A 15,873-nucleotide genomic window follows, 5' to 3' on the forward strand; every position below is an offset into this window, starting at 1 on the left:
ACACCCCTCCCCGATTGCCTGGACAGCAGAGCAGCTGCTGGTGAGTAGGGAGAGGAGCTGCAGGGGGAGGACAGAGTGGGCCAAGTAGAGGAGAAAGGAGGGGAGTTGCTGGGGTGGGAGACCACACACACACACACACACAGCACAGCACAACACATGATACACAATCCACAAAACAATACACAACGCACAAAATGCACCCACATTTGCCTACACAATGCACAGCACACTACACACATGAATGGCAGTATGTGTGTGTAATCCCAGTGTGCATCTCCAGGTGCTACCCAGCAGTGATAGGGGAAGGGGAGGGGAGAGAGGCTTCCCACTAGAGCTGTACAAAGCTTCAGGGGCTGATTCAAATAGGAGAAGATTTGGCCCAATTTGGTGGTTGAATCTCCAATTCTGAATTGAATCAGGACCAATAAAAAGGTCTGAATTGATTTTAAGCTCTCTGAATCTTCAGAAAAGATTAGGAGACTGATTATTCAGGCAGTCCCCGCCCACTGCAGCAGGGAACTGGAGCCAGACTCGGAGCTGGTAAGTAGGGGGCAGGGGAGGGGGGGGCTGCACCAAGGGGGACCCCTGCAAGGTCCCATCCCCCTGCCTGTTCCCCCAGCCCCCTGGTCCCTGCTAACTCCCCCAGGCCCTCCCCCCCACAAGGCTGCCCTGCCTGGCCCAGCTCCCAGTGCTTTAAAAAGAAGCTCTGAATCATCATGTGCTGCCCAGCAGTGGGGGGCAATCCCTGCTGCCCCCCCCACTGCCCCATGCTGCATGGGGGGCTCTGCATGAGCCCCCTAACTCCACCCTCTCCTGTCCCAGCTCCCTCCCCACCATGGCTCTGCCCCGCCCACCCCAGATCTGGCCCTTCAAGAAAAGAAACCTGAAAAAAAACCTGGTCTTAACAGCTCCTGCAGTGGCCTTGTGGCTTTGGGGGGTTTATGGAAGAGCCCCCTGAGCCCCCCAAGTGGTGGGGGGCAGTGGGGATCCCCCCTGCAGGGCAAGAACTGGTGAGTTCAGGGGGGTTTGGGTTTTTTTTTTCTTTAAGGGCTGGAGCTGGGGTGGGCAGGACAGCCATGGGGGGCTGGGACAGTGGGGAGGAGTTGGGGGGGGCTAATGCAGAGCCCCCCATGCAGCGTGGGGTAGTGGGGATCATCCCCACCCCCCACCAGCAGCACCAGTGAGTTGTGGCTTTTTTTTCAAAATGCTGGGAGCTGGGTCGGGCAGGGCAGCCATTGCTGGAATTGGGAGAGTGGGTGGGGGATGGGGCCTACGTGATTCAGAGATTCAGCAGAAGCCAAATCTCTGAATCAGATTCAGCCAAATTGATTTGGGACAGTGATTCAAATCACTGAATCAAATCACTGTCCCCTGAATTGGCCAAATCTGAAGCAAATACTAGCCACTTCACACAGGCCTATTTCTGTGTGTTAATGCTAGACAGCTGGCAAGTAGGGCAGGCATGAATCAAATTTGAGAGCTGTCACTCATACCCCTTCTTGCCAGCCCTCTAGTGACAGCTCAGGGCTGTGCACGTTGCAGAGGTGAATGTGGATATTATACATTCAGAATCCTGAACATGCCACTGCTCCCAGCATGTGTTAACTTTCCTAGCAATCTAACATTTCTTAAAGTTAGCAGGTGCTAATTGTAATAGGTAAGCATACACTCTGTTGAATATTTTGTGCACAGATACCTATTCCTGTGGACCCAGTCCAAATGACAGGTCAGAATGCTCCAGCTCATTGGACAAATCTTGATGTAAGTTTTTTATCTCAGGAAGCTCAAGTCCTCAATCTATATATCAATATAGCATGGACAGATAGAAGTATGTTTTCCTTACCAAGCCTCTTTAATGGGCTTCAGCCTTTTTCTGAAGGGGCCGTGTGGAATATTTGGCAGTGCCTAAGTGACTTAGAAACACAGATCTTACCAAAACTCAATGAATCTTTGTTCTTAATCTATTTAAGTTGCTTCTAAAAACCTAGAAAATGCCTCTGAGAGAATAGTTCAATCTCTATGCCTGTGTATACCTTGACCTCTCAGCTAATATCAACTGAGATGCCACATATCTTCCCATTTCTAGAGATGAGTGGCTGATTGCAATTTAAGTTCATGGCTTTGTGAGTTTACTTAAATAGGTGTATAAATTTGCTAGTGCTTTGGTTGCAACTTGCTGAAAGGCCACGTAACACAAAATATTGGTTTATGATGCTGGGATTTTGGGCCCTTCAGTTCTTAATTTCTGCACATGCTTTTCAGCCACAGTATCTCATTACCCTGCAAAGTTTTTCTGCCACAATATTACTAAGGGAGGGTGGGTGAGGCACCATCCCCAGGTACCAACTTGGGGGAATACATAAATAGCAGCTACAGCCACTGATGGCCTGGCATCATTGCTAGCAGCCCAGCTACTGCCCTGAGCACTACCGCTGCCCTGAGCACAAAACTGCCTAGGTAGGCCTCTGTTTTTCTGCCTTATTGAAATGCATCTATTCTAATGAATGTAAGTAGCTATGCACTAAACCATGTAGGTCAGAGAGATGTGAAAATTCCCCCAGCCAAACATCTGCAAGAGCATCAGATTTTCTGTATACACTCTGCAGTAGTTATGGGAAGTGTGCGTATGTGTTGCGGGGGGGGGCCTCAGTTTAAAATTACCATGAGAAGGATTTTTATCACAAGGGTTCAAAGGGTTAATAGGGATTTTCATTGCATTGTGCATGGTACCTATGCTAGTCTCAGTTTAAACTTTTTAAAGGACAGGTAAGAGGAGAGAGACTTGAATGCCTGCTTTATATATGGGAGAAATTGTTCATTCATGTGAATTGTTGACCTCTGTCATCCTGCCAAGCTGACTGGACCCATGGGGTAAGCTGCTGCTCAAGTACTGGTTTCAAAAATTAAAGCTACCTGGGGAGTACTTCAAAAGGACGTTGCCAAGGTTGGTTTACCCAAAATCTGACCTGTCATTTTTCCCTCTCCCTAAATCTTCTTGAAAACTTCATGTAACTCTGTTTTGAATCTTTTCTTGTTGTCCAAAACAAAACATTTCAATTGTTATTGGAGGATAAAGATTAGAAGAAATCCAATATTTGCAGCATGTGAATACAAATGTGACAAACAAGGGAATGAGATTCTAGGTAGCTACAAGAAAGTGATGGATATACATTCTTTTCATTAACTATTAGAAATGGTGAATTAAAGATTAAATGGACGGGGAAATAATAAGACAAAAGAAAGTTTTTTAATAATTACACTTTTAATGAAACCAAAGGGTTTTTCATTATTTTTGTTATTTTAATAGAGCCTAGCTGCACCTTACACATAGACAAATATAAATGCGGGGACCTGATGTACTCTAAGGCGATCCCTCTCTAAATTGTTTCTTGGTAGGATGGATTATTATTATAAATGACTTTTTATAGTAGTTCTATTATGGTAGTGCCAGAAGACTTAATTAGTAGTTAGTCCTGCTGAGATGCATGCTACACACAAACTCAAAGATCCCTGACCCAAGGATTTACAGTCTAATTGGAAATAAGATGCAACAAGTAAATGTAACAGTAGGAGTTGTGGTAGGAAGAGAGAGTGAAGAAAATAAGATCATGTGCTTAGACAAGTAGCTGCTGTCTACTCTGGTTCCAGTTGTTCTAATCCAGAATTTAAGGCTCAGTATTTCTGAGGTTGACATCTCACTACTTAGAACCCTACAAAAACTAAGAGGGGAAACCTGGAGAAATAATGTTATGCAATTATATAATATTCTAATGCACATGCACATGAGAGCAGGGTTAAATCTGAGTGTTCACTTCAAATGTTCGTGGGTTTTTCTCTTCCCTTTTTAACTTCCCTTTTCAGGTAAATGATGAAGTATGTTTCTCATTTCTTCCTTGTTCTTAAAAACTTGCAAGACCTGATATACTAGAAAAATATCTTTCCTCTCCCCACAAAAATCCTTCCCCTGTATCTAAGATAGACATCCTGCACTATCTTTCATGGGCATAGATGGCCTTGCCAATACAGGCTACTCTGCTGTTAAAGAGGAGGTTAAATATAGATACCACTTCCTCCTCTAATGCTAGATTAATGACCACAGAGAAATTACTAAGGCCCTGGAATCAAGGTAGAAGAGGAGTACTTCTCCAGCACAATTTGGCTATGTGGACTGTTCATGGGGAACAGTGTTTGAATCTGAAGTCTCTGAGAGGTGCATCATGTTCTAGTAGAGAGAGCATGGATGATGCTGCCTGTTAAGAATTTTGTTTTATTTTATTTTAAATCCTTTTAAATATACTTTTTTTTTCCACTTTGGCATTCTGTGCCCAGCACTCATTTTTCATATGTAGCAAAGACAGTGAGAAACCAAAGCAGCACTAAAAAAAATTTCTGGTTAAAAGACATTCAGTCTGCTGTCAACAAGGCTATTTAGTCTATTACAACTGTCTGTAGCTAATTGTATAGTTATGGTAATAGTGCCCTCCAGAGGAATTTTGAAGGAATTCAAGGAACTAACAAATGATGATGTAGATGTGGATTCAACAGCAAAGTGCTATATCAGTGGTTCTCAACTGGGGTTCAACAAGACTCCTTTAGAGTTGCTGCAGTACAAGTGTTGCCACCATGGTGACAGCCAGGTAAAAGTGTCCTATGTGTGGGGCTGTGGCATATACACACTCTTGCTGTATTAGGGCTCTCTGGTAACCCTAAAATGTGACAGGAGAGCTGGCTTGGGCTGTAGCCCTTCCCAGCCTGTGCCCTTTCCCTCCAATACTCCTCCCAGAAGCAGAAGAGTGCAGGGCAGTTCTATCCTTGTGCCTTTGTTTCCGGGAGAAGTATGGTGCGGGGGAGCCAGACCAGGAAGGATTACAGCTTGAGCAGACTCTCCTACCATGTTTTAGAGTTATCAGAGAGCTGTAACGTGGCAGGAATGCGCGCATGTTCCACAACCCTTCCTGGGCTGCCTGTGCAGCAGGCACACACAGCAGTTTTACCTGGAGGCAGCAACACCCAGTTGAGAAGCACTGAAGTAAACGGAAACAACACAAACAGTGATTCTCAACTGAGGCTGTCCCCACATTCGAAAAACAGTGAGGATGCCCTGATTCTGAAAAGGTTGAGAACCACTGTGCTATATATTTAAGAAATGTACTTGAAATTTAGCGGGGAAAAGTTTGTGCTTCTAAAGGGTTTTGTCTCTCTTATAAATATCAACACATTTGTTAACATGGTTACAATAGATCGCTCCATAAGCTGGATATGAGTATGAGGGCTTCATAAATCCCACTGATTTCAGGGACAGAGCACAAGGATGACTTGGTGGAGAATCATGTCATTGTTTCTAACTTGCAGTAAGATGGATTTTAAAAAGGTTACAACCTCCATATTACGTTGTCTCAACTTTAGCTAGGGTTGCATTACAATTCTGAGATGTTACAAATTAACCATTGCAAACAGCAATAAATGCACATAGTCCCCCAAAACAAAGCTTATTTTTAGCCCAAGCTAAAAATGTACATAAAACTGTAATTCCATAAACGGGTTACACAATTAAATATTTCAACTTCTTACATGTTTTCAATGGCAGTAACTTTAGGGATTTTATCCAACAAATGAAAAAATGTATGTACAGGTATTTGGGCAATACATATCAGCAATGTTATTATTGTAAATCAAAGCAATGTCTGTAATTTGTGCCACCAGAGATTTTCTAGTCTTTTCTTCTAAAGAAAATGGTGGTTCATTTCCAATACACTGTGACACTAAACCTTGAAAAGACATTGCATACATGATATCTTACATTATATAATGGAAATCCAGAATGCTTCACTGCGGGATACCTTAAAGCCAGACTTTCAGACATGCACTGGAATTTCTAGGTTTGGGGGTTTGGGGGCTTTTAAACCTATGGATAACTAAACAGGTAGTAAGTCAAATCCAAATTGTTTAAGAAATTGCACTTAACTTTTTTATGAATCTGTTTTGAGATTGTAAATGGCACAACTGTCACTTCTCAATAAGTGTCTCTGTAACAGGGCAAAGGCTCAGAGCCAAAAATTTCTGCTAGATCTATGTTTCTCATTCCCATTGGAAGGATGGGAATGGGGGTGGTCATATAAGCCATGGACAAGTTTTTATTTCTACTGCTGCAATAGCAATTTTTCCAAGACAGGAAGTATGCAGGCATTCCAGCCTGCAGACACCCCTACCTTTGCTCTTCATGCCTTCACCAACCCTGAACAGGGCTGCAAGTTCAGAATAGGATTGCTGGTTTCCTCCTACTTTTTTTTTTTCTTTTTCTTTTTTTTTTTTTTTTACTTCACCTAGGAAATTTTATCCAGAATGTTATGCTAGGATAACGTTAAAGTTATGTTGGCTGAGTCTAACATTCAGGAATTATGAAATCTAACATTGGAAGTCATCCTTCATCTAGTGATTTGCTACGTGAATGTTCTGTAAGCTTTCTTCTTTTCTTTTTTTCTTTTTTTTTTTTCTTTTTCCTAACATGATATCAGGTGCTAATGACATGTCCTAGTTTCTGACATTGTTCTACTCAGGTTTTTCCACTTATTTATCTATTCTTTTATATAACATTTCTCTGGGTTACCCTCTTCTCTTCCCAGGTGGTATGTCTGTTATCACTTAACATGTAAGTAACAATGATGGTATTTTTAAAGCTCATCCAATGCATATCCAGGGTTGTTATGCTGTAGTTGATGTTTTGAGTTGGTTGCTTTCTACGGAGCTTCTGACACTGTAAGTAATGGTTTTCAATGACTTCTGAGAATATTCAACAGACGTATACTTTGGCATGAGTTAGCTTCTTGTTTCCATTCTGGATTTTTAAGACTGTTCCACAAGAGGAGGACTTCTGCAAGGCTTTTGACAAGGTTTTGCATGACCTTCTCATAAATAAACTGGAGAAATGTAGGCTAGATAAAACTACTACAAGGTGGATAAATAACTGGCTAAATAGCTGCAAGCAAAGGGTAATTATTAACAGGTCCATGTCAGAATGGCAGGAGGCTTTAAGTGGAGTCCCACAGAGGTCTGTCTGCAGTCTGGTGTTGTTCAACACATTAATTAATGATTTGGATGCTAGCAGAGAAAGCTGCTTGAGCAAGTTTGTGTATGACATGAAATTGGGAAGGATTGCAAATACATTGAAGGATTGTAAATGCAGTGGATATGAACACAATTCAGAAAGATCTCAACAGATTGGAAAGCTGGGCTGGAGCTAACAAGATGCAAGGTGCTACCCTTCAGGAGGAATAATCACAGCCACAAATATAAAATGAGTGATATCTGGCTGGATTGCAGTACTAGGGAAAAGGACTTGAGAATCTTGGTAGACCACAGACTCAATACAAGTCTGCAACATGATGTAGCTGCAAAAACAGTGAATGAAGTTTTGGGACGCATCAACAGAAACATTAGATACAAGGCAGTGGAGGTGATAGAGCCTCTCTACTCAGCACTGGTTAGGCCTCATTTGGAGTACTGTGTAAAATTACGGGCCCTACATTTTACAAAGGATATGGAGAAGTTAGGGTCCAGAGGCAGGCAACAAAGATGATAAAGGGCTTGGAAAGCAAGCGTTATGAGGAGAGGCTGAAGAGGTAGGCATGTTCAGCTTGCAGAAAAGGCAGACAAGGGGACATGATAGCAGTTTTCAAATACTTGAAGGGGAGCTATAAACAAGAAGGAAAGCACCTGTTCTCTCTTGCTGCAGGGATGAGGATGCAGAGCAGTGGCTGGAAGTTACAGAAAAGTAGAAATTTAGATTGGATAGCTGGAAACACTTCTTCACTGTTAGAACAGCAAGGCAATGGAATTAGACTGCCTAGGGAAGTTGTCGACTACCCATCACTGGAGGTGTTCAAGAAGAGGTTGCATAACCACTGGTTGGGGATGATCTAAGCGTAGCTAAGCCTATGTTCTACCATGGGAATTTCTCATACATCTGGGCTTTCCTAGTTTACCCCTCCCCCTACCATATGTATGTGTCAGGGTGTTTTTAAGCCTTCCCAGAGGTATTGGCTGCTGGCTACAGCCAAGGCTGGGATCTTTGACTGAGGTGTGCCAATCCTTCTGCTGGTGTAAAAGCCAGAGGTTCCTGGCTAGAGGGCCTTGCCCTCCCTACTCAGGATCAAACCAATCACTGTATTTCAGGTCAGGAAGGAATTTTACTCCATGATCAGATTGGTATGGCCAGGAGTAGGGGTGGGGGGGAGGTATTTTGCCTTCCTCGGGGGGGGGGGGGGAGGGGGGCTCTACCCAGGGCTTCTTGACAATATATTGACAACATTTCATAAAAGCAGGACATGAGTTGCTGTAGTCCCCTGCTTTACATGTGGCAGATTAGGGTGTTAGGTGTCATAACCCAAGGGTATGATTTTGTATGTGCTTCAGCACTGCAGAATTATTTCCCGCCACGAGGAGCTTTCTTTGCACAGTGCAATTCTCAGTTGCAAAGAGAAAACCCCGGTGCAAAGGAGTTCCCGCCACCCGCATGCAAATTTGTTCCCCACTATTGGCTGTTTCTAAATTGTTCCCACGTGGCGGCTAGCGATTGGCTTGCTAGCTGTATAAGAGGCTTGAGCGGTTTCCGCCCAAGTTGGAGAACTCCAAGGAGAACCCCGCAAGGGAGGACTCCACAACCATCTGGAGGAGGAGGACTTCACATCTTGTGAAGAACTCTAAGCGCTGCGGAGCCTAACAAACCCAGCGTGTGCCTTAAGAAGGATATAGGGGCCTGATCAACCTTTAGCCTCTCCCCGCCGCTGCCTAATCCCTCGACGAACCCTTCACTGTGCGCTTTCGTTCCACGGAGCCTAGTAAACTTTGTGTGTGTGTGTGTGTGTATCCAGAGCTCTTTCCGAGTTATTTCAAGAGGCTCGAGTTTTTCTACGGGTCTTGTTCGTACGAGTTTTGTAACTGCAACTTAAGCAAAGTTTTCTCCTGCCTGCACCGCGACCATCTATGGTGTAAGTAAAATAATCTTTAATCAACCGCTACGCGTCCGTGCCTAATTCTAGTCCGCTGGCCTGCATTCCCCGACCCATGTGCCAGGGCTGCTGGCTACAGCCCACCGTGCGCCCCCGAAAACCTCGGACCGCTCCCGGCCCGCACATTAGGTATGTGCTATGTCAGGGTTGACAGCAGTCTTATGTAGAGTTTAGGTTATGGTTTGGATAGAGATGATCTGCCTTAGGCAGGGGGTTGGACTAGATGACCTCTGGAAGTCCCTTTCATCCCTATTTCTCTATGACTCCGTCAGACATGATACCAGTCCTGATCATTTTACTTGCCCATATCTTTTCAAGTTTATATAAGCTGTTCTCTGCCCGCTTGCCATTCATTGTATGACATCTAGTAAAATATTATTACCATTGTATATCTCACTTCCTAAATACTTAAAATGACTAACTTGTTACAATTTTCTGTCTACTCCGATTATTACTTTTAAGACAGTTTTTAATTATATGATCTCACAGTCTCTCAAATAATCTGACACAATTTTTTCCACAAACTTATGCTTGCATAACAAATGTGTAAAATCACATATTGATGTGAATATTTAAACCAAGCAGTTCCTTCAAATCAGTTATATATATATATTTTTAAATCACAATAAACTGTTGTTGCACCTCATATGGAATGCAAGTAAAGTTTTTAATAAAAAAAAGTTTTAATAACGAACACCATTCTGGCATGGGTAGTCGTCCTAAATATGCAGTTAAATTAGCTTTGTGGTTTTACACTCAGTTATATCTACCTCTCTCCTGTTGGTTTGCAAGAGACGGTACACATGGTTTATATGATGCTGGTTAATTTTTTTTAAATAAGGGATGAAAATAGGCTTTAAAGAGGATGCATTAGTTATACAGAGGGCATGGGGTGGGACAGGGATGAGGTGTCTGCATAGTTCCATTCTGGTTCCCTTTTCCCATTTAAGTATTGCCTGGGGCTCCTGCCTGGCTACACCCCCCACCATCATTATGTTACTGCTCAGCTTTACAGCTCTTTTCATGGGTAGATCCAGCATATTAAGGGTTATAGGAAAGTATTGGACCTACAAAGTCTTGCATGGAAAATAGTCTGCAGAAATTGCTGTGCAGCTTGTCTTAACACTATGTTGGTATCACAAGATCATGTTTTATATTTGTACAGTACACGATATGAACAATTCACAGAAGGTCAACAAATTCCTCTGAGTGCACTAGAATGACAAAGCTGAATTTCACAGAAAGCCATTGAGCAGACACACTGGACTGAGTGATGTAAGAAGAACAACATAAAGAAACACTGTCAACAACCACAAAAGGTAAGAGAAATAAAAACAAAAGCACAATGGTATAGAAATAGACCTGAATCAAAACCATTGATCAAACACTCCTGAACTTCAAGAGTTTGGTTTTTACTCTGAAGCCTTCTTATTTGGATCTCTTCCTTTCTGAAACAGTACATACATTTATATAATGTGATATTTCAAATCTGCTAAGATAGCTTTTCTTGCATCTGTTATGCCTCTTTAGTTTAAATTCCATCTTTAGGATATACGTGCCAATTCTGTTTTGCATTTCTATATTCACTTTCTCGGAATCTGTTTTTTGTTTTGTTTTGTTTTTTTAAGCTGGAGTCATTCATACCAATGGTAAATGAACCACTCCATAATAAATGCTAGTTTCCTTGTAGAGTTCAAAGTACAAAAAATAAGAAAACAAGAGGAGGGATTAACATCCATTATTTAAAATGTTCAGTCCTTACTAATTCTGCATATTGCAGGGCATGGCTTTCAAAGCAGCATTGTTCAAATATTGAACATGGACTTTGTGACTTTGCTCTGTATTGAGAGCATGTGAGAAATGTACAGGAAATTATTCTAGGTAAAGTAAAATATACACATTTCTTTTCTTTGCCGGTGAAGTTTTGGTCCTTCAGCTGAATGACTATATGGGGCTACAGTGGTGTAGGTTATAGCCGTGTTGGTCTAAGGACATAAGCAGACAAGGTTCTTTGGGTGAATCTGATACCTTTTATTAGACCAACTTAAATAGTTGGAAAACATTTTTTAAGCAAGCTTTCAAGTTCAAAAACCTTTTGTCCTGGATGGAATGAAAAGTAAAGAATCCAGAGGCTGGGCTGGTATGTATAGGGTTATGCTCTTCAGAATCAAAAAAACCTTTCTGCCCTCTCAAGCAAAAGTCTCCCACAAACTTAAGTGGGTAATACATCCGTTTCCTTTATGGCTCAATCATGTTCTTGCAATGGCTTGTACTTGTATTTTTCTTGATGTTATCATTAGTTATTTCCACTAATGTTCTTGTCATACAGTTGAGAGAATCTAGGTCCTTTCTCTTTGAAGCTTACAATTTAGAGGAGGAGACAGGAGCATACATATACAATGTAACCAAGTTATCCATGGCCCACATCTTAGTAACCTATGTGTGTTTTACCAATAATAATGTGTTGCACTTGATCATTTTTTCATCCCAAACTGCAGTTCAAAAGGAATGGCACGCATAGGATTAGGCACCCTGTTTTACCCATTGGGTATCCTAGGTACCTGACTACATGCATCAATACATAAAAATACTAATTCAAGCAAAATAATATCACAGGACTTACAAAGCAGTGTCTCAGCTACCATAATACTTTTCCTAAAAGGACAGTCTTTGGACAGGGTGAGATATAAGAATTTCCTTTGAATGTTGTTTTCTGGTTCATGTTTCTTTCATCAGTTTTGATGCACTGTGACAGTAGGTGGCACTAAAGAACAACAACTTGAATTGAAAGTAGGCTGTTGAAAAAAATCCTTAGTCTGGTGTGAGCTTTGTTAGATTTGACTCCACAAATTGTAGAGATATTCTAGTGCTGGCCCTCTGCATGTGAACATTTTATGCAGATACTCTGCTGGCAAGAGAATGGAAGTGACAAAGGATGAAAAGCTGACTTTGTGGAATATGCCTGTATTTCACTTTAGAGCATAAGCAAAGCTCTTTAGTCTTTATCGGCAGCTGGGATTTTACCACATTTATCTTTTACACAGAAAAAAGGTCAAAAGTAAAATCATGATTGTGTCTTTCCTTAATAAATTATTTTAAAATAAATGTTATTAAAAGTAATACATTTGTGTTAATTAATTGTAATTTAATAAACTGCTCTGGACCAGCAACATTTTTGGATGTGAGAAGAGGGGTAGTCCCAGCAGAGGGTCTTTTGTTCACTTTCTTTAAATTTGGGGAGAGAGGAGAACAGAGAAAATCATCAGATCTCATCTCTGATGTTAAGTTCCCCACTGCCAGGGGATGACCTCTCACCCAGCTTCATATCCACTATTAAGTGGTGAAGGTATGATCAGGAATAATGTATTAATAATAGTAATAAACAATGACAATAAAATACAATTCAAATTTTTGTCTTTGCATAAATGCTGTGGCCTCCCATTTATTTCCTCAACAGCCTTAAACATGTTCCAGGGCAAAGTTTTCTTTATAATGTTCAATTTTATATCCTGTTTAGTTGCTATCAGGTAGAAGATATCTGTAATTAATGACTAACCTTAAACACTTTAACCTCATGTGTTCAATAATGCTGCATGACCTCTCCTAAGCAAAACATTGTTTAGTGTACTGCATCATACATTCCCTAGCAAAATTATTTTTATTCATGTAAAACTTTGCAATGGATTAAGCTCTGGGTTTAACATGAATTCTTAACATGTTTATAAGTTAAATGAGCTATACATTTTAAGGCACAGTCCTGCAATGTGAAGTATGAGTATGTACAGTCTCTGAGAGGCATTTTGCCTGTAGCAACCAACCTCTGTTTCTCTCTTTAATAGAAAACAACATGGTCTCCCCTGCATGGGGCCAAATTTTCTGGCCAGCATAGGTGAGGTTCCCCACCTGGCCTGCTCTGACTCTACTAGAAAACTGCAGAGCAGGAATCCCCTACTGAGATGAGCCCTCTCTATTAGCAGACCATGTGGCAGAGGTATCAGCCATTCCTGATTACAAGAGGCAGGATTTCCTCTCAAGCTATAATGTCAGTGATGCAAACTGACCTATAATCTGCATGATCTTGCTGAAAGTGGAAACTTCTGAATCTCATTGCAATGCAGAAGTCCTTCTAAATGTGAGCATTTCTTAGACCTCTGAGTTGGGAAGTGCACCTTGATTTTTATACATGCACACACGCATGCACACACATACACTATATATACTATATATAGAGAGTAAGTTAAATTCTGTAAGGGGTTTCAGCAGTATCTTTAAAACTAGGGTTCCCAAACAGCATGAAGACAGCAAATAGAAGAACAACCCATTTCTCATTCTTGTCACTTGAGATTTCCCTGGGGGAAGAAATGGGAGAGAGTCATCAGCTCACTAAACCTGTTAAACAGGAATGAAAGCTTCTAAAGAAAGCTTCCTGCCTCCTTGAAATCGAAACTATGTAGTTCCCCTGAGCATGACTGTGAATGAAATGAGATTCGATGTTCTTCCAACAAACTATGTATTTAAGGTAAGAGGCTGTAACAAATATACTTAGAGATTAGCAAATAGCCCAATCCTTGTTCAGGTAAAGGGTTGGGCCCAAATAATAAAAGTGCTTTATTTTAGGATGTGCTGCCATTGTCACTTTAAAATATGGAAACTATCTTTTATATGCTTCATAAGAACTACAGCATTGTGTTATTGCATAGAGTAGTCAAATTGCATTTTTTTTTTTATCATAAGCATCATGATATTTGGATTTTTTTCTTACCCTCAGATCCTAGACTCGAGTGATTATGCAAGAATATAAATTTTCATTTAAAAGAACAAGGAATTTCTCATCTTCATTTCAGAGGAAAGCTTAGAAACACACACTATGATGGCTCAAAAAGCACAAGTCAAATAAAATGAACCCAAATCATTGTCTTTCTGTGGGTTTTTTTTAATTATTATTATTTCATGGGGCGGGGGTTAGCCTGCTCAATGAATCGTCAATGCTTGGGGCTATCAGTGCTGATACTAAAATACAAGTAATAAACAATGACAAATAATAGGCCAGACTTATGTATGGTATTTTGAACCATGGTTTGAGGGCTAGGGGTGGGAGTTGGCCCAAATTCTGAATCTGATCATTCCAGGAACTGAGCATCTGCTGTGTAGCACAGAACAGGCCTCAGCAAGACACAGCGTACTGAAATTCTATTCTGAACAGCTGGTTTTAAACATTTGCCTCAAAGAGAGCAGTCAGTATGTGTTACACAGAGAAATAGAATTTTTATGTAGTATGCACCCAAAATGTATGTGTTACGATACTTGGCTACAGCACTGACCTTTTGTTTCAGCAGAGAACATGTTTGTTAGGAAGTTGCAGCCTCATGTGACACTGGTACAGGATGCGTTACGTCAGCTTTGGGATGGCACTAGTCATCCCAAAGGGACTGTCTGTCCACTAAGAATAAAGGAGTGGAATATGTTGGCCATATCTTCCCCAGCCTTTAGTGCAACTGCTGCACTATATGATGATGGACCAAGTGGTACTAGCAATGAGTCTTCTTAGCACAATTAAAAAATCCAGAACATTGGATATGAAGTGGGAGGTAACATTCGTGTACAAGCTTGATGCACACACAGAGATTTTCATGTATTTTATAGCTGAAAGAAATGTATCCAATGTGATATAAAGCTTTGATTTTTATGGCAACATTACTCATGACATGAGGCACTCATGAAGGAGTTGAACTAGTCATCCCACAGATCTGCTGTTAGACATTAATAGCCTTTAGACTCTTAGCAACATAAAATACATAATGGTATATTTTAGAAATGATTGAGTTTTAAAAAGGGGTTTTGTATTTTCTATTTCCCTCTGTAGTCCTTGAAGTAGTAAGAGGTTTTTTTTCCCATGAAATTTTCTATTTTTCAAATTGTTTCACTTCTTTTCAAGGGGGAAAAAGTCTAAAAAAGGAAGAGAACATTATATAACAGGAGAAACATAGTTTATTTCCTTTCAGTTTCTCACCAAAAAAAAATTGACCAGCTCTATCACAAAGATTTCCTTTGGTAACTATCACTTGAAAGAATGCACAAACAAAGAATGAGTGAGGGGCGAAAGGTACAGTTCAAACTATAGTGATGACAAGAGGTCCCTTTCAACCAATTTCACTTTCCATTCCTCCTAATTTCTGACTGTGGGTGATTAAAGCTTGAGTTTAAATGGATTTTGGCTTTGACTACATAAAAAAAAAAAAAAAAAAAAAAAAGTCATGATGAATACCTTCCACTGTAATATAGATTTTTCAGTGCATGGCACTATAATCTAAGCTAATACACCATAGATCTTAGGAGCATATTGGAAAAACTATTTGTGGTACTCAGCCTCAGCAATTTACAAGAGTACTTTTCATCTCATGGCATCTCTCTCCTGAAAGGGAATAAGATGTTATTATATTAAAGCATTTGACACTATAATTTAATGAAAATTTAATTGACAATAAGTTGCAATTTATTTTATTTGACAAATGCAACAAACACAATTCACCATATACTGTGTCATTGTGGCCATTTGCATTCTTAGGCTTTGATGATAGACTGCTTTTGCTGTTGTATCCAACTGGGGACCAGAATATGCAGCCAACTAATGTAACCCCAGATGTTTCTGAAACCTTGTTTGTGTTATATGTCTGTATATTTTTCTGGTCTTATCCTCAATGTATTTCTGTTAAAAATCCAAGTTAAAAACTGGGGGGGTGAATGGCTTACCTTGGCTTGCTGATATTTTATCTTGGTTTACATGATAATTCCAAATTGTGTATGTGTTTAATTTTTAAAGAATAGTTTTGGGGTCAAGGACACTGATTTTATTGCTGATTTTTTA

At 40.6% G+C, this 15,873-nt stretch overlaps 1 protein-coding gene across 1 annotated transcript in view; it reads left to right on the forward strand.

The window, feature by feature from the left end:
- The first annotated feature begins 353 nt into the window (after positions 1-353).
- The window catches only part of PIK3C2G (phosphatidylinositol-4-phosphate 3-kinase catalytic subunit type 2 gamma), a 372,292-nt gene continuing 356,772 nt past the window's right edge, over positions 354-15,873 (forward strand). The window contains 3 exon segments of the mRNA XM_059726204.1: positions 354-540; positions 1,693-1,761; positions 10,174-10,327. The gene's annotated coding sequence lies outside the window, so the exon portion shown is untranslated.

Source organism: Alligator mississippiensis, chromosome 4, assembly GCF_030867095.1.
Source record: "Alligator mississippiensis isolate rAllMis1 chromosome 4, rAllMis1, whole genome shotgun sequence".
Classification (NCBI taxonomy): domain Eukaryota; kingdom Metazoa; phylum Chordata; order Crocodylia; family Alligatoridae; genus Alligator; species Alligator mississippiensis.